Here is a 19747-nt window from a genome sequence, read left to right as displayed (position 1 = left end):
TCCCTGTTAGTTTTCTGACACACACTAAATTTACACACCAAATAAATTTTTTCTGTATGAAATGAACACATGTACCACAATTTCATTTGTATATCCACCATTCTTAGTTTTTCTGCTGCTATATATAGTTTCTAATCTGCTAAGTATAGTTTTCTGTATTACTCTTGATTTAAAATAATTGTAAGGTGCCTCGTTAGCACAGTAGGTAGCATGTCAGTCTCATAAAATAATTGTAAAGTTGATTTTAAAAAGGAAAGTTTTTGTATGGAGTTACAGAAAGCTTGGGTGGATTTAGCTCATTGCTAACTCCTGCTGCAGATTCTCTGTATTTGAACCTGTGTCGGTTGAACTTTTCACAACTTTCCAGGATAATTAGATTATGGAAGAGTGTTCATGCATTTTCCCCTTCTGATACATTTAGAAATACTTGAAAGTGTTAGCATATTTACCACAAAGCAATTGGTATAGGAACTCAGTTACTAGGAGGCAAAATTTGCTTGTGCACGTCCTTCAATTTCACTCACAGTATTTTTAGCTTCTGTTTATTGATCTGCTACTAAGGAGATGGTAGTGTGTAAAATAGATACCATTCTTTTACTTATGAAGAAACTGAAACTTTATGTAACCGAAGGCCATAGAATCAATAAAGGATACAGCTTGGATTCCTACTGATGCTTATTTGATTCTGAACTTTCTTCTCATAACTGGATGTCATACAGCATTTCCTTTTCAGTGGCCGAAGGCTGTAGCAGATCCCCTTGAAGTCATTTTCTCCACTGGCCGCCTCCGCATTTCCTTTATCTTTGGCACTTAGATTTGAATATCACCTCCAGTCTTTCCCAATACTGCTAGCTACTCTACCATATCTAGTATGCCCTCTTCCTCTTTTTCTAAGCCATGATGAAATATTTGGCTCATATGTTATGTCTTAATAGAAGGAAAGTGGAGAAATTGTTGGTGTGTGTGTTTACGTGCGTGTGCATGTGAACTTGGGCATACTTCTTTATCTTCCGTCTATGGCCATCTTTCCTCTCTCTGTTGTGTTGTTTTGGTGGTATCGGTGGTGGTTTTTAACCCTTCTCTTTCTCTTTGCTCAGCAAGTCACTTCTGGTCCCCACTGTAGTCACTTCCCAATCAGTCTTACATGACTCCCATCCCCTTCTCCATTAAATTCCCATTGAAAAACAGTTTACCGATTTTGTCTGCTGGTAGTCATAAGTCATATTGCATGTCAGATGACCTTTTAGTTTGTTGTTGACAGTAAATTTATGCCAATACATGTTTAGATGAGTATCAGTACAGTAAAAACGTAAGAGTTCCAAGAATTGAACATTTTTTCACTTAGTCAAAAAAAATTATTCACTATTTAACTACTTCATTATTAAAACAGTTGAGGCAAACCCTTGCTAGGAGAACAATGAACTCAAAGAAATGACTCGTCTCCTCTTCAAAGCTTGATGGTCCATATTACATGTGAGATGCAGGTTAATTGAATACAACATGTATAACTGTATAAACCCACACATAGATCACCACATGTATTTTGATAACCATCCATTCAGATTGCTCAGAGTTCATGAGGTGGTGAAAATGTGCTTCAGATTCTCATCAGAGATGTCTAGAAATTAAAGTGAATGCCAAATGTCAGCAGGGTTGGCAAATCAACCCAAACTAGTTATCAACCCTAATATATTACTGTGTAACATGACTTCTACGTTGGAGCTTTTTGTGATTTTATTTTAAGTAAAACATTCACATCTTGGAGCATTAGAAGTAAACTAGACTTTAAGTCAGTTAGCAAAGGAACTTAATTAAAGTCACACTATTTTACAGAAGTTTATTACCACTGAGAAGCTCTAGCATGCTCTGCCTCTGGTTTCAGCAGTATAGAAAGCGACATACATGGCTGTCCATCACCTTAGTTGTTTCCTGTGTGTGTTTTTTTTTTTCATCCAACAAGAAGCCATAATTTTATTAATGATAGAAAGAGTACAAATTTCAAACCAAGCTGCAGTTACTCTTTTGAAACACCAAAAAAAAAAAAAATAGTCCTCTTTTCAGGAGGTTACATTGTTAATTCCATAATAGCATTTACAATATCATTACTGTTGTCAGGGCTTGGACTGCCTTTGCTCTCGACAACATTTGCTTGTGACATGACCAATTCTATGTCCTTAACTTCCACACCTATTTCATCAACCTCTTCCTCTTCCCTCTCCTCTTGTACAGTTGGAGTCTGTGGGTTTTCTTGAATGTTTGAGACAGCTTCGCCTTGAACTTAGAATTTCTCAGCAGCTGCTAGCTGTGCTTGCTGAGATAAATCCTCGATCTTGGCTTCCCCCAAAACTATGCAGGTATCTGAAGCTGGGCTCTTGTAGACATCTGGTTTTGTGATGACAAAGAGGATATTCTTAGATTTCCAGGTAGTGACTCTAGTAAGCCCTGTAACCTGTCAAAGACCCAGTTTGGACATAGCTTTCCGTGACTTCTTTACACTCCGGCTCTGTTTTGCTTTACTGACTGGTTCTTCATCGATTTCAGCTGCTGCTGCCCACTGGGCTTGTGTGGTTGTCTGTGTAGAATCCTGTTCCTCGAACTGTGGTACTGATGCACCACTGTTAGATTCTGTTCCAGACCCTGTCCCAGCCTGGGGCTGTGGCAACTCCTGCTCTGTAGCAGGGACGGTTTCTGTGGCTTCACTGGGCATTTTATGTGGGGAACGTGGAACCAAGACGGTGGCAGAAAGAGGGCGAGCGAGAGCTGTTTCCTGCCTTGATTAGATGGGATAGTAGGGCCATCACTTGGGTAGTTGGCCATTTTAAGATAGTGTCCCACAGATAAACACCAAAGACTGATAATTACATGTGCTACTAACGCTTTATAGAGCTGTTAAGGGTTTAATTTAATGGTGCTTGAAGAATCAAATGAGTTTGGTGTTGATGCCTTAAGTGCTTGAAAAGGAATTTAGTTTACAGTACCACATTAACCAGATCAAGACATCCTTCAGTCTTGCAAAAAAGCAAGTAAAACTGGACGGAGTTTACAAACATTTTGTAGAGTAGGGCAAGGAAGAAGTCTTAAAATGTAAATTGATTGATTTTATAAAACTTATGAATAAGGCAATCAGAACGACCTGTAGTACTGCACGGCAATATTACTGCATATTTTTAATCATTTGCTTTCCCCTTTCTCAAATTGTATCTCTTTTACTACTGAGGCTTGAAGTAGTAAATCCATAAATGGATTTTAACTGGGGATGGATCATTTTTAGTAAAATATTTTCTTACAGAATCTAAATGCCTTAGCCTGACATTCAAAATCCTCACAAACTAGACTTTACCAACCGTTCCAGACTTTTTCATCTCTACTTCTAGATGAATCTTCCATTTGAACAGAACTCACGCCACTCCAGGTATGCTTGTAGAATTTCATATTTGCACCTTTGTTTGTAATAATAACTACCATTTATTAAGCATTTATCATGAGCCACGCATGTGCAAAGTGCTTTTCATGTATTATCACATTTAATCTTCACAACAAATCTATGTGGTAGGAGCCATTCATATCCCCATTTTACACATGAAAGCAATGAGGTCCCCAAACCAGCAGAAAGATGTACGCAGTGCTTCTAATTGCAGGGTTCTGGTGAAAGTCAAAGTAGGTAAAGCATATTAAACTATGCACTTAGTAGATCCTGCTCATTGATGGTTGATTCCATGTGACCTCTCCCTTTCCTCAACTCCGCTTGTTGCTTTCATATGTGAACATTTACATGCAGGTGCAGCAAGAATGTTAGATCAGTCCTCCGAGCTGAAACATGCACATGATAAATTTGCTGTTCGGTAAATCATGTACTTAGGAAAAGCCTGTCAGTGAAAGCTGTAGCTGTTTCTAGATTGAAGTTATTTAAAAAGGAAATGTATCAGCTGGTGTAGAATCTCCAAGTAGCATCTGAGTGACCACACTGTTCATTTTTTTAGACTGGATTATCTCCTCTCTTTTTTTTGCTCAATTCTTCAGACTCTTGGCCCACTTGAATCATCTTAACACATTGATGACTGAATAAACCTTTGTGTGAAGTTTGAAGTTTAATTGACCCCAGAGGTGTGCCGTCTTTATATAAATTGAAATTTTCTATTGAGTTTCATTTCTAACAGAGTATTACCATAGTGTTAAGTGGAGTTGGTATTAAAAGGAAGTAATCTATTTTACTGAGAAGACACTGAAAAGGAAAAGAAGTAATTCCCTGGTCAAGCACTTCAACCAGTCAATTAGTGTTGAGGTAGTGATGTTAACCTCTTGTTCTCTAACTACGAAATGGTAGACTGACAATATTCATTAGCGCCGTTCTTTGGATCAAGCTGCAAAAAAAGCATTCTCACCCTGGACAGAAGCAATAAAGTCTAACTCCTCCAAATGCCCAGTGTTCATTGTAAGCTCTGAAACCTTGGTCACTGGGTCACAACAGCCTGGTTTCTTGACAACTTCATTTGCAAGTCATTACCACCTGCAAATCAGTCACAAAGGATCATTCAAATGAAAATAATACAATGCAGTGGAAATCTTAGCCTTTTTATTTCAGTTATTTATCATAGATGCCTTTGTTTTAAATTTTTGTTTGAAATGAAGCAGTATATTGATTAGTTTTCAGCTACTCGTGAATCACAGTTCAACACAAATTACCTTAAATTGACGCAATCAGGAAATACAGCAGACCAATTTCAGCTCAGCCGCATACATTATAGGGAATGATGATACAAAAATTCTTGGCTTCATCTAGATGCTTCTGATTTTCACCCAAGACAAATGGCTTGTGCCCTATAATATTCAAAGATGAAAACAGAGATGAAAGTTAACTGCTAGATTTTGGTGGTCTGAGGGGGAGCTTTGGCAAGGCTGTAGAGCACAGTAATGATTCTGTATTTAGTTTGGAATAAACAGACATGTTCTCCAGACTAGTTTAGAAGTGAACATTTTTACCATGATAACAAAGATAATATGTACCTTATTTACCTGTGTTATGATTTCTTTTTTAAATTTTTACTTATGTATTTTTATTTCTTTTTGGGGGGGAGGTCATTAGGTGCATTTATTTATTTATTACTAGTTTTTTAATGGAGGTACTGGGGATTGAACCCAGGACCTCGTGCATGCTAAGCATGTGCTCTACCACTTGAGCTATACCCTCCCCTATCCTTGCTATGATTTCTGATCGAAAGTCAGGTCATCTTATATGAGAACAAACTAATATCCAAGAGCATAATTAGAGTGTTAATGCCAGTTTCCTAAATGGTATTCATGAAATGATTCAAATGAATATTCAGTTAGATCTATATATGAGTAAGTGTAAACCTGCAGAAAATAAACATGGGTGTGGATTACTCTTCTTGGAACAAATTCCTCTTTGTATGTCTAATTCCTTTTAGTCTGTACCCAAAAGTCCACAATGACTCCTTTGGAAACAGAGGAAAGGGATGTTGTACTCCTGTTTTCTAAAATTTGCTGTAGCTAAGTCCATTTTGCTTTTCTACTTGTGTTCCCTGCCCACTTGGGAAAACATTCCTTAGTTGGTCTCATGGTATTTTTGTTGTTGTTGTTCTCAGTCGTGGGAATACAGCATAGTTCTCATTAAGTCAACAGCTAGAGGTGATTAGAGAGATTCCCTTTTAGCCTGAGAGTACCATGCTGGGGTTTCTGTGGCTCTTCAACAAAAGTATTTATTGATTGCCTTCAAGATCAGCCAAGCTCCCTCCTTCTCTCCTTAAATTTTTAAAATTCCAGCTACAGCAATAAGTTATCTCAACTAGCAAGAAGTTGTTAATCCTCACAGTATAGAATGCTCTCTGTATCATATTTTTCCCTCCGACTTCGGCACTAATCGTTGTGTTCTGATAGTGTTAACTGTCTTTTGGGTACTGGGTCATATTAAATTACTTAGCTTTTGTTGCAGTTTTAAAACTACTACAATCCTTTCTTGACTGCAGTCTACAATGCCAGATCACAGATTATTATGGGATGGTATTATTGAGATGTAGCTTTCTTCATCCTTTTCAAATTAGACCCTTGCTGCTCAAAGGGCAGTCAGTATAATCTGATTTCTGGGGCCCTAGTCCAGACATCCTGAATCTGAATCTGCATTTTAGAGTTCATGCCTATTATATCAAAATTTGAAAAGTCCAGATGGATCAGTGTCCGGCATGTGGTTAGATGCTAAAACAAATAAGTAATGGAATGAATGAATATAATAACAATTAGAAGTGGGTATTCAAAATTATACTACATTCTTGGTTTTAATTTAATTTAAACAAACGGGTACTGGAGTAATTTTTTAAACTTCCAAATGAACTTTGAACATTCAAATGTGGAAATAAATTATCAGAAAGAGGATAGATTATTTCCGGAGACAAGAGCTTTACTTTCACATAAGAAAATTGAATGAATCATAAATGTAGTCATAGATTTTTAGATATGAGATCATGTGCCTAGCTCCAGTTTATAAATTATATTACCAAATGACACAGTCTTATTAACTTTTTTAAAAAGGGCATAACTGTGGAATTAATCATTATAAGGAAGGTTTCTCTTGAAATGAAGTTAAGATCATTTTCATATCCCATCTTCCCCACTCTGATATGTTACCAAATAGTATCTCTGCCTTTTCTGTTCTGCCCTGTATCTACCTCATGATTCTGGCTCTGTCCTTGCTCCATAGGGATCAAAATGTATAGCATGACACTGTGACACAGAAGGGGAAGAGGACAAGCTTTTTATAAAATAAAGATTGATTTAGAAAATTAAGTAGGTGATAAAATGGAATAATAAATGGCAAAAATGGATTGGGCCATCAGTACAGTGATTTATTATTAGTTTGAAAAATACACAGATAAATCAGATCAACTTGAAACCCTTCATGTGAGCATCTGCTCTACTGTGAATAAATAAGCAAACAAAAACAGTATATCAAAATTATGTAAAATATTATTTATATTAGCAAGGGATATTGCAAATAAACAAGGTTTAAAGAACTCAAACTGTCATGTTCCTTGTCCAACATTCTCTTAAAGAACTCTTGTTCAAAATGGAATAATTTGGATAAACAAGGAACAAAATGCAATATATTGTTATGAAATGTTGATGTTCTTTTAAAAAAACCTTTATTAGGGGGTAATTAGGTTTATTTATTTGTTTATTTATTTATTTTTTTAGAGGAGGTACTGGGAATCGAACCCAGGACATTGTTCATGTTAAGCACGCACTCTACCACTTGAACTATACCCACCTCACCAAAAAAAAGCTTTTAAAGCTGCCCCTTTTAAAGTAACTGACACAAACTGGTTGAAATTGATAAGGCCTTCCGAATTTGCTTTGAGCCTTCAGAGACAAGCGGAGTTCACATCAGTCTTTTCTGTTTTATAAATAATATGCTAGCCTTGGATTAAAATCAGGGTTTATGCCTTAGGGGTCTTCTTTGGAACCACTTAAGAAAATATATAGACATGTATATTGAGATGGAGTTCTGTGGAATATAATTGTTGGTTTTGTTTCAAGAAATTATAGTCCTGTGTGATTCTCTGTCTTGTATTTTGTCCTAGGAAAATTATTCTGGGTAGCAGGAAGATTAGAATATAATATACTAATGACATTGGTGTGTCTGTGAGAGGAGGTGAACTCCAGCTACTTCTACTCCACCATCTTGAAATAACTCCCCACTAATGACATTGGAACAATGAAAATATGAAAATCTATGCCTTATTTCTTCTAGCTGTCTCATTTAAATTCTCTGTTCCTGTCAGTGATTCTCCAGCTTTACCTTACTCCAGAATGACCTGAAGGGCTTGGTCAAATGCATATTGCTGGGCCCAAAGATGTCTGAAGTGAAGCCCAGAAATGTCTATTTAAAAGTAACCAACTTCTTAGGCAAATTGTGATGCTGCATATGACGTTTTGAGAAACATTTCTCTAAAACATTAATATGATCTTACCTCCCCCAGGTAAAAGATTGAATTAAGGACTTTTTATTTTTAACTCTATGGCCTTGCCTTGGATTCTAAAACATACATGGGAATGTTTATGCTTTAGAAGTGTTATGGACTTCCTGAAATGGATTTTATTTAAGGGCATCATGCCTGTTTCATAAGGCAATCAGTATTACAACAAGCAGTTCTACTGATCTCATATAAGTAGAAAACATCTGAGTTCTTGCTAATTTTTAAGGAAAATATTGTTTGTGTGTAGTCTGTAAAAAAGTATTAGCTTTTTTAGCACCTTGTATTTTGTATCTATAAAAAATGGTCAAACTCAGTTTAATCACTCAAGAATTCCTGAGAATACTTTCCTGATAATATTGGTGGCTTTTATAAGTTTCATGATGCTAACTGTGAACTGTGTTTTTTTTTTTAAATAAGAATTCTCCACCACTGGATTAGGGTAAAATCCATATTAATTATTCAGGGAAAAAATCAGAGGAATAATTAAGCATTTTAAGTCTGCCTTTATATGCTCTGATTTTTAAATGGCTAAGCAATGAAGATTTTATGACTTCTTAGAGACTGTTCCACACAAAACGCACATATAAGCTGTTTTGGAGATGTCCTTGTACAGTTTCACATCATTACTCCTTTTGGACTCTTCTCCTTGCTACTTAACCTTTACAAATAAATGTGGCCTTCTCATCTACGTTTGGTCAACACTTCCATTGACAGTTATACATGTTTACTAAATGTTTCAAAGCCTTGATTGCCTAGAATGTTCAGGGCTAGACATTTTGTTTACTTTGAGTTCCTGGGAAAGCTAGGGGTTAAATAAGAAGAAAACATTTTATTGTATAACTTGTTATTGAAAAATACTTGTAAAAATGAATTCATCTGCTTTCTGGTCCAAGAGAGCTCTATACACTGAAGACAATTACATATATCTTTCTTTGCTGGTTGAATGACTTGTAGGGACATCTGAACATCAGTGATTCATGTGCAACACTATACATCTCAAAGAATCAGAGGATTGGGCTAAATTTATACTGACCTTAGCTCTCCAGAGTTTTGACCAAATTGTGTATATGTGTGTTACTGGTATGCTCAAAATTTTGAGTATTTGAATTATGACCTATCAACATTTTATCTGACATGCAATAATAGGGGACTCTGTGTGTGTGTGTGTGTGTGTGTGTGTGAGAGAGAGAGAGAGAGAGATTGAGCTCTAAACATTCTTTATTTTCCAAGTCTGGAATAGGACCTCTCACTTCTCTGTGGATATTTTAAGGAAAATATATCCAAAACTAAATACTTTGTGGAAAAGTGAAAATCAAATATGCTATAATAATAAAGGTCATTTATCCCTTTTGTGGGATCTAAAGGTTAACTTTTAAAAAATGCAAGAACCAAGAAAATAATCTTGCTGAAAATTACATCAAAAAGAATAAAATACCTAGGAGCAAACTTAATCAAGGAGATGAAAGACCTAAAATTAGAGATCTGAAGACTATAAAACATTGTTGAAGGAAGTTGAAGACGATACAAAGAAATGGAAAGATGTTTCATGTTCATGCATTGGGAGAATTAATATTGCTAAAATGTCCATACTACCCAAGTAATCTACAAATTTAATTCAATCCCTATCAAAATACCTATGACATTTTTCACAGAACTAGAACAAATAATCCTACAATTTATATGGAACCACAAGAAACCCCAAATAGCCAAAGCAATATCATGCAAAAAGAACAAAGCTGGAGGTATCAGGCTACCTGACTTCAGTCTATACTACAGAGCCACAGTAATCAAAACAGTATGGTACCAACACAAAAACAGAAACATATCAATGGAACAGAATAGAGAGCCCAGAAATAAACCCACATACATATAGTCAGTCTATAACAAAGGAGGCAAGAATATGCAATGGGGAAAAGACAGTCTCTTCAATAAATGGTGCTGGTAAAACTGGACAGCTACCTGTAAATGAATTAAATTAGAACATTTTCTCATGCCATATACAAAAATAAACTCAAAATGGATTAAAGACCTAAATGTAAGACTGTAAGCCATAAAACTCCTACAGGAAAACATAGGCAGAACACTCTTTGACATAAACTGTAGCAATATTTTTTCTGGATCTATCTCTCCTAAGGCAAATGAAACAAAAGTAAATGGGACCTAATTAAACTTAAAAGCTTTTGCACAGTGAAGGAAATCATCAACAATAGGAAAAGGCAACCTACTGAATGGGAGAAAATATTTGCAAATGATGACCAATAAGGGGTTAATGCCTAAAATATATAAGCAACTCATACAAGACAGTATCAAAAAAAAAAAAAAAAACAACCTGATTGAAAAATGGGTGGAAGACCTGAATAGACATTTTTCCAAAGAAGGTGGCCAAACAAGCACATTAAAAAATGCCCAACATCACTAATTATCAGAGAAACTCAAATCAAAACCCCAATGAGATATTGTCTGACACCTGTCAGAATGATTATCATAAAAAGACCACAAATAACAAGTACTGGCAAAGATATGGAGAAAAGGGAACCCTACTATGCTGTTGATGGGAATATAAATTGGTGAAACCACTATGGAAAATGGTATGGAGTTACCTCATAAAACTAAAAGTAGAACTGCCTTATGATCCAGTAACTCCACTCCTGGGCATATATCAGAAGGAAAATGAAAACACTAATTTGAAAAGTCACATGTACCGCAATGTTCACAGCAGCATTATTTACAAATGCCAAGATATGGAAGCAACCTAAGTGTCCATCCACAGATGAATGGATAAAGATGTGGTAGATACAGATATAGGTATAGACATAGATACATAGATGTGTATACTATCTGGAATACTACTCAGCCAGAAAAAGAATGAAAGTTTGCCATTTGCAACAGCATGGATGGTCCTGGAGGGTATTATGCTTAGTGAAATAAGTCAGACAGAGAAAGACATACTGTACATTATCACTCATACATGGAATCTAAACAATAAAACAAACTAGTGAATATAACAACACAGACTGACAATCAAAGACAACAAACTAGTGGTTACCAGTGTGGAGAGGGAAGAGGGGAGGGTCGAGATAGGGGTAGGGGATTAAGAGGTCCAAACTACTATGTATAAAATAAATAAGGTACAAGGATATATTGTACAATACAGGGAATAGAGCCAATATTTTATAACTTTAAATGGAGTATAATCTATAAAAATATTGAATCACTATGTTGTACACCTGAAACTAATATAATGTTGTAGATCAACTGTGCTTCAATTTAAAAAAAACAGTGGAAGAACCAGTGCTGAATTCCGGTTGTCAAGTATCCATCCACAAAAAATTTTATCAAAGCTACATGGTACTAAAGACAGCACTCCTAGCTATGTGATACACCTTTTAATTTTTCCTTTCATATTCATTTTCATTTTATCATTAACATTTTACACTTAAAAAGGCATTTTTTTCTTTACTACAGTGCAAGTAGACTAAGTGCCCATTATAATCTGCATATATGACTGTCCAGTTTTATGCTCTAGTATCCTTATGGATTGAATATTGTCTAGCAATAACTTGCCCAAATTCATAGCCATGCCAATATTTTAAAATTATACTCTTTCATTGTTTTTGTATTTCCCCATTTGAGGTTGGTCTCATCCTATTTTGGTTTCATTCCTTTCTTAAAATTGTTTGTTATTTTTCATTTAAGTTCACTAGATAAACTTTTCTTCTTCCTCCCCCTCCCCTCCCCCCGGCTTTGCTTTTTTGGAGAAAAGATGTTTTAGGTTATTTTATATTCGGAAATTCTCAGCATATACATAATGTCAGTATCTGGATACTGTGAAAGTTGTATTATAGTATAATAATGGTGCTTTATATAATATTTAAGAACACCAATCTATAGTTTGATATCGGCAATTTATGAAAGGCAGATTCCTCAGTGTATTTTCTTTTTTAACCTATCTTCATTGGCCTGCTTTTTCTTTAGAATTTCTGGTGTCTTTGCTAAAATTCCTTTTTTATTTCCTTTATAGCCCTCTTGACTTGAATGAACTCATTCTCTTCTTTTGCACCTTTATCTCTTTCTAGGCAGGCCTTGACTAACTGCATATTTTTGTTCTGGTTTCTCATCACATCTCTGTTTTCAGTTAGGATCCCCCTTACCGTGTGGCCAAGCTCAGTCTCCAGATTCTTGTTCATTTGTTTTCTTATTCCATTCCATTCCCAGAACTAGTGGCAATGTCACATGAAACCCAAATGACTCTCTTATTTTCTTTTATTTTTTTTAAGTTGGTGACTAATTACCACATCTTACATGATTCTTTGTTTTTAGCCAGTTTAATTATTTTCAACCATTTCTTTAAGGTTTTCTCTTTCCTCAAAATAATTCAGTTTCATATGTCCTTGTCTTTCTGTGCTGGATAAACCAGCTCTAGTTGTAAAACAGGTAGTCAGGGATCACTGAGTCTGAGCTTCCTTCTCCATACGGTCTCAATTGCTTTTCTCTTGCAATGAAGAAATAAATCCAAGTTTTACTTCCTTTGCCTTAATACTCCATTTATCTGTAATTGCTACCTTAGCATTTCCTCATAAATTCTGCATCGACTCAGTCACTTCAAGCACCTTAGTACTTTATCTAGACAGTATTTTCTACTCCCACCACCAGACTGTCAATGATATGGAGAATTTCCAAACTTTATATTAGCCATATAAAGCCTATCATAATCGTTTTGAGCCTAGGCACTTACAATATTTACGAGGAAAAGTAGTCTGCAGTGTCAACCACATCATTGTGTAGTTCATGTAAATATGCCTGTGATTCAGTTATGTCAGTGTCCATTTCAAACCACTATTTCAATCCTGCTTTTTAAAACGTTACAATTTAGTAAAGGCAAATGCGATCTATGCAAGGGCAAAGTGAAAGTTAGTGGGGGAAAAAAGCAGTGGATTCCTAATTCTCCATCTAGGTCACTATTCTCATCCATAGAGGCAGCAAGATAGACAGTAAAGTAGAAAGTGCCCTAAACTGAGACCCCAGATGCCTTGGCTCCAGAGTCCTAATTTGATCACTTAATAGTTATGTTTTGAGTAAGCCACATTCCCCTTTTGTACTTCAGTTGGTATTAGGTCATTGAAATAGGTAATTCTGCAAGTGGATTTCTAGCTCGAAATTTTTGTTTTTCTGTAAGAGGCTGGGAATGGAATGGGCTTTAGGGATCAACTTTGGTTCCTGATTGAATAAGAGTCAATTTCATAAAAAAAAAAGCTATTGTTGGGTTGAGGGTTCTGGGAGAGATATAGGAAGGAGCCATCCTCTTTCGACGAGTACTTTGCATTCAAATATTAGGTGAGTCAAGAGCTAGACACTCTTACCAGATAAAGATTTGCCTTCTGGAAAATCAGCCTTTGAATTAACTGGGCACCTACTCTGCATGCCTCTGGAATTTACCTCTCATGGTTTATCATTTTCTTAAGAATCAAATTTTCCCACCTTACTACTTATAAGCCATTAGATGTCAATGGCTCCTTAAAGATTCAGGCCTAACAGACATAATTCCTTCTAGTGTCTCAATTAGATATCCTTAACTTCATAACTTTGCTGGGTGCTGTTCCACAGATGTTATTATTCAGCCTGAGGATAGATACATTTTAGTGTTAAGTGAGCTGATCTCTTTAAACGATGAAATTTGAGGAATTCTTGGGTCTGTTAGCTCTGTTACTATGATTGTGATTTATTAGCCAAGTTTATTTTCTGTGTCTCTCTGGCTCGTGACATTTGAAAAATAATATGGCTACCAATTATTAAAATTTCGTTCGACTTTACTGCCATATTTAGTAAAGCCCAAGGAAAAAAGGATCAGAAATGAAATGTGCATTGTGCTTGCTGATCCTTTTTAAAAAGGGCATTTGTCTTGTGGTGCACTGACCAGCTTATCAATATAAGGATAGAGACTTTAATGGCAGCATCAGTTGCATCAATAAACATTCTCAGAGTCTACTTAGAATCACTCCCACAATCTTGCTAGTTTTTGACAGCACTGTTGAAGCAGATTGCTGAATTGAAAACTCCAATCTATTCTGACATGAAGTCATCCAATAGGTCAGAGCACTGAGTAGTTTAATACAAATTTCAAAAGCATGTTGTGATTCCTATGAATTGAGTACTTAAAAGTTGACCTCACATGGTGGCTCTTTACCTAGAAAAATAAGCTTCTTATAAAACAGGATTGGCTGTATTGTATTTAGCATATCACAGACTAATGAAATGTTTGGCAGTGTCTTGAGAAATTAGAGTGTAGTTGACTATGATGAATGTGTGGCTTCCCTGAAAAGGCTTCCAAAAAGGCCAGCAAGTTGTGCGGTGACTTGATGGCACGAATAGAATTATGACAGAAATCCATAATGCAAAGTTAAAGACAGCCACAAGAAACAATAGAGGATAAAGTCGTATTACCTAAGAATAACAATAGTAGTAACAATAAGGAAATCTGGCGATGTATCTGTTTAAAAAAAATGCACTGAAAGGAAATGATAATATTCCTTTTCTGTATTTAGGGAAGACATGTTAAATCTCCCAATAACCACAGATCTGATATTACTTAGAGGGTATCTTGAATAAATAAATGAGTAAGCATTAGGCAAATAAAATTTCCAGTAGAAACTGGTTAGGAGAAAAGATCACACTTCTAAAATTCTAAGCAAGATGTCGCAATTAAGAAATGGGAGCTAGTTTTAGAGAAAACTGATTTTTGGTTCCAGATTTTGATTTATACATTTTTATTTCGCATGTTTGATTACTGTGAAATGTTAGACAACTGGAAATTATAAATGAAATATCGGAATGTCTATGGGGAAAATTTTTGTATTGTCTGGCCATGCTTAACAGAAGATTGTTGAATCTCATGAGACAAGATGTTGATAATTAAATTTACATCTGCATTGTGTTTGCTTCAGTAATGGCTAATATTTTTGCTTGGTGTCTAAGTTTAGATGCTTATTTGAATTGAATAGTTAAAATCAAGACTGTGGAAACATTAAATTTTAAATCATGACACAAGTAGATTCTTTGTTTCTAATTCCTGTAAAACGAATTGTATAAATCTTGTACTTTTGTTTACTTTTTTTTTACTAAAGACCTTATTTTTTTAGAGCAGTTTTCAGTTTACAAGATTGAGAGGAAGGTACAGAGATTTCCTGTGTCCCCTTGCCCCCACCCATACTTAGCTTCCCCTATTAACTAACATCACTCATCAGAATGGCACATTCTTTTCTCAAGGATGAACCTACATTGACACAACATCATCACCTAAATTCCATGATTTACCTTAGAGTTTACTCTTGGTGTTGTATGTTCTGTGGTTTTGGTCAAATGAATAGTGATATATAACCATCATTATAATATCATACAGAATATTTTCACTGCCCTAAAAATCCTCTGTGCTCTGCCTGTTCGTCTCTCCCTGCTAGCCACCTCTGGCAACCACTGATCTTTTCATTGTCCCCATAGTTTTGCTTTTTCCACAATGTTATATAGTTGGAATTGTATAGTATTTAGTCCTTTCAGATTGGCTTCTTTCACTTAGTAATATGCATTTCAATTTCCTCTTTGTCTTTTCATGGCTTGATAGCTCATTTCTTTTTAGTGCTTAATAATATTACGTTGTTTAGATGTACCACTGTTCATTTATCCCTTCAACTCTTGAAGGCCATCTTGCTTGTTTTCCAGTTTAGGCAGTTATCAGTAAAGCTGCTGTAAACATCTTTGTGCAGGCTTTTGTGTGGACCAAAGTTTTCAACTACTTTGGGTAAATACCAAGGAGCACGGTTGCTAGATATTATGCTAAGAGTATGGTTGGCTTTGTAAGAAATTGTCACAGTATTTTGTAGAAAGTGACTGTACCATTTTGTGTTCCCACCAGAAGTGTATGAGAGTTCCTGTTGCTCTACAAGCTTATCGGTGTTTGGTGGTGTCAGCGTTCTGGACTTTGGCCATTCTAATAGGTGTGTGGTATCTTGCTGTTTTAATTTGCATTTCCCTGAAGACATATGATGTGGCATCTTTTATATGCTTACTTGCCATCTGTATCTGTTTTTTCATGTGATGGCTATCAAGATCTTTGGTCTATTTTTTTTTTTTTTTTAATCGGGTTGGTTGTTTTCTTACTGAGTTTTAAGAGTTCTTTGTATATCTTGAGTAACAGTGCTTTACCAGATGTGTCTTTTACAAATATTTTCTCCCAGTCTGTGGCTTGTCTTCTCATTCTCTTGCTATTGTCTTTCACAGAGCAGAAGTTTTTAATTTTAATGAAGTCCAGCTTATCCATTATTTCTGAGAACCTGGAATGCCAAGGGCAGGAGAGAGAAGATTGATGTCTTAGCTCAAGAAATAAGGCAGGAATGCTGAGACTGACTTCTTCCTTTGTCTTTTTGAAATATTTAGGCTCTCAACAGATTGGATGATGCCTGCTCACATTGAGGAGAGCACGCCGCTTTACTGAATCCACCATTTCACATGCTAGCTTCATCTGGAAGTACTCTTACAGACACGCTGAGAAATAAATGTTTAGCCAAATATTTGGGCACCCTGTGATATAATCAAGTAGACACATAAAATTAACCATCACACCAACAAAGTAAATTGGTTTTTTATAAGCAGTAATATTTACATTTTATTTTGAATTAAAAGTCCATGAAACTAATGACATTCTTAGTATTTAATAGCCATGAAAGTTATACTTGTATCTGATTGTATACATGCCACCATTAGATTTGAAAAGGAAACTATAGGATTATCAGGGGATGTAGATGGGGTATTATAGTCATAGACAAAATATTAATATTTTGTATGTATTTACTTGTTATGTACTTTGAAGGCTTTTCAGCAGAAATGCACATGTCTTCAGATTTTTTTTCTTATGAGATAGACTGTTAGTTCCTATTGCTGCTGTAACAAATTACCACAGACTTAGTGGCTTAAAACAACACTACTTATTATCTTATAGTCCTGGAGGTCAAATGGGTTTCACTGACAAAAATCAAGATGTTGTCAGCGCTGCATTCCTTTCTGGAGATTTTAGGAGAGAACCCATTTCCCTGACTTTTGCAGCTTATAGAGGCCACTTGGATTCCTTGGCTCATGGTCCCTTCCTCCATCTTCAAAGCCTGCAATGGCTGGTTCAGTTTTTCTCATGATATCATCTATCTGATTCTGGTTTTATTGCCTCCTTTTTTTCCACTTAGGGACCCTTGTGATTGCATTGGGTTCATTCAGATAATCAAAGATAATCTCCTTAAAGTCCACTGATTGGGAACCTTAATTTCATCGGCAACCTTAGTTCCCCCTTGGTATGTAACATAACATACTCACATGTTCTGGGAATTAGAATGTGGGCATCTTTAGTGGCAGGGGTCGGAGGGGGAATTAATCTGCTGTAATAAGTTACCATACTGACAGAAATTTATTCTTTCATTGTTCTGGAGGCCAGAAATCTGAAATCACTATCACTGGGTTGAAATGAAGGTGTCAGCAGGTCTGCATTCGCTCCAAAGTCTCTAAGGAGAGGAAGTTGTTTCCTTGCCTCTTCCAGCTTCAGGTAGCTATTGTTATTCCTTGTCTTGCTTGCCTTGTGGCTGCATCACTCCAGTCTCCACCCCTATGATTACATCACTATCTCCTCTTCTATGTGTGTCAGATCCCCCTCTGCCTCCCTCACCTGTGATTTGATTTAGGGCCCACCTGGATAATCCCAGATTATGTCTCCGTATCAAGGTCCTTAATGAGGGGAGGGTATAGCTCAGTGGTAGAGCACATGCTTAGCATGCATGAGGTCCTGGGTTCAATCCCCCAGTACTTCCATTGAATAAATAGATAAATAAACCTAATTACCCCCCCCACCCAAATAAAACAAGAATATTTTAAATCCTTAACTTACTCCCATCTGCAAAGATTCCTTTTCCTTACAAGGTAACATTTTTAGGTTCCAGGGGTTAGGACCAGATATTTTTGGCTGGCCATTATTCAGCCTACTCTACGGTCTTTCAGTTTGTGGAGTTTGTGGAATCCAGTAAAGAAATGAAAAAAATCTGCTTTAGAATACTCGGCTTCCTACAGTTTCAGGATCTGCGGGAAGCTTTCAACATGAAAAGGTAATGAATATAAAATAACGATACAAGATAAATTATTGACATGAAATTCTAATATCAGTTACTTCCACATATCAAAAATACAGGTTAATTCAAGGCATTTGCTGATTTTTACAATTGTTACTATTGAAATTTTCCAAATACTATGAACTCCACTCTACCCTGAATGTCGTGAAAAAGGAGAAGTTGGGGCCATAGTCTCACGTGGCTGTTACTCTTCCTGGCCTCACTGAATGGTTGGAGCCATGTTTCCATCTTTCTCTGACTCTTTCCAGCTCAGGACAAGTGAGGGCATGCCCATAATATGTAGGAATTTGGGCTATCTCTCTCTCTATAGCTACCATTCCCCCATCAGCCTAAAACAAAATTCGTTTCTCAAAACATTCTATGCTTTAGTGAGGCATAATCCTTCTTGAGGTCCTAAAAAACTTATAAACAAGGTCCTCTACCTCTAGGAATGTGACATGTTGGCAAGGCGGTGCTGTCCTATTGTCCTTACTTCTCAATTCCAGTTGAAGATTAACAGAACCCCAATACCTCAGTCATGACCACTGTTCTATTCCTCATATGAACAGAGCCAAGATCATGTCCCTCCCCCAGCCTATCCATATATATTAAATCTTTTTTTTTGAACATGGAAGAGCAAAGGGGGAAGTCTCAGATTCTAGCTACATTTATATTCTCTACCTCATTTGAATCTTGCTTTGCCTCTCTGTCTCAACTAACCTTTACTCATGATGCTTTCTCTTTTCAGTTACTTCCCTTGAAAGGGACAAAGTCTCTCCTGTCTCCAACAAGGCTACTAAGGATAGGAAGAGTTAGGTTTGCCTGTCAGAAAACAAACAAAAAAGGAATGGAATCCTAACAGAATAATAGGAGACGTGTTACGTAGAATAAGTATACATCTGAAGTAAATGGTAACCTCTGGGTATTTACGTGAAAGAAGTAACAGATAAAAATTTGTACATCAGAAATAACAGGGATTGAATAAATCACAAATGGAAACTTTGTGAGAATTCATGTAAAACTGATCTAAGCTTTTATCAGGAAGTCTCAACTGCAATAAAAAACTTATTTGCATCGGATCCTATAATCTCAAATCTTGTAGAAGAGGTTGTAATCCAAAAAAGAATTAAGATTTCCTACATATATTTAAAAACCTGTCTAGAAATATGTCTAGCAGCTCTTCTAAACACTGTATATGAGATCACTTATTTTATTTTTATATTCAATTAACATTTTCCTTATTTTAACTTCTTGAAAAGTTTTACCTCTTCTATCACTGATGCAGTGCATGTAAATGCCACCCTCCTGTTTTATGACACTCTTTTGATTAATTGCATTGATTTTTAGTTTTAATATACCTTTATCATCATCCACTTGAAAAATCCCAGAGTGAGTAAATTTATTTTTTACCCTTACAGATTTTAAACAAAGGACCGCTTATAGTAAAGCGTGTTATTTTACATTTCAATGAGAAAAGAGGGGGCTGCTCCAATTTACTTTGTTAGTACCAGTATGGCCTTTAATTTAAAAAGTAAGCACTAATGATCATTTAATTAAAATATGAGAAAAAGAAAGAGCACGATAGTAAAATGCTATGCTCAAAATTGCTCCTAAATAAATGGA

At 35.9% G+C, this 19747-nt stretch overlaps 1 long non-coding RNA gene and 1 pseudogene across 1 annotated transcript in view; one reads left to right on the top strand and one right to left on the bottom strand.

Moving 5' to 3' along the window:
* LOC123615698 (uncharacterized) overlaps nucleotides 1–19747 on the top strand; it is a 229252-nt gene that overhangs the window by 130032 nt on the left and 79473 nt on the right. The window lies entirely within an intron of this gene.
* Nucleotides 2066–2737, bottom strand: LOC105065933 (nascent polypeptide-associated complex subunit alpha-like; annotated as a pseudogene).

Source organism: Camelus bactrianus, chromosome X (genome assembly GCF_048773025.1).
Source record: "Camelus bactrianus isolate YW-2024 breed Bactrian camel chromosome X, ASM4877302v1, whole genome shotgun sequence".
NCBI classification, from domain to species: domain Eukaryota; kingdom Metazoa; phylum Chordata; class Mammalia; order Artiodactyla; family Camelidae; genus Camelus; species Camelus bactrianus.
This window is presented reverse-complemented; position numbering and strand designations above follow the sequence as displayed.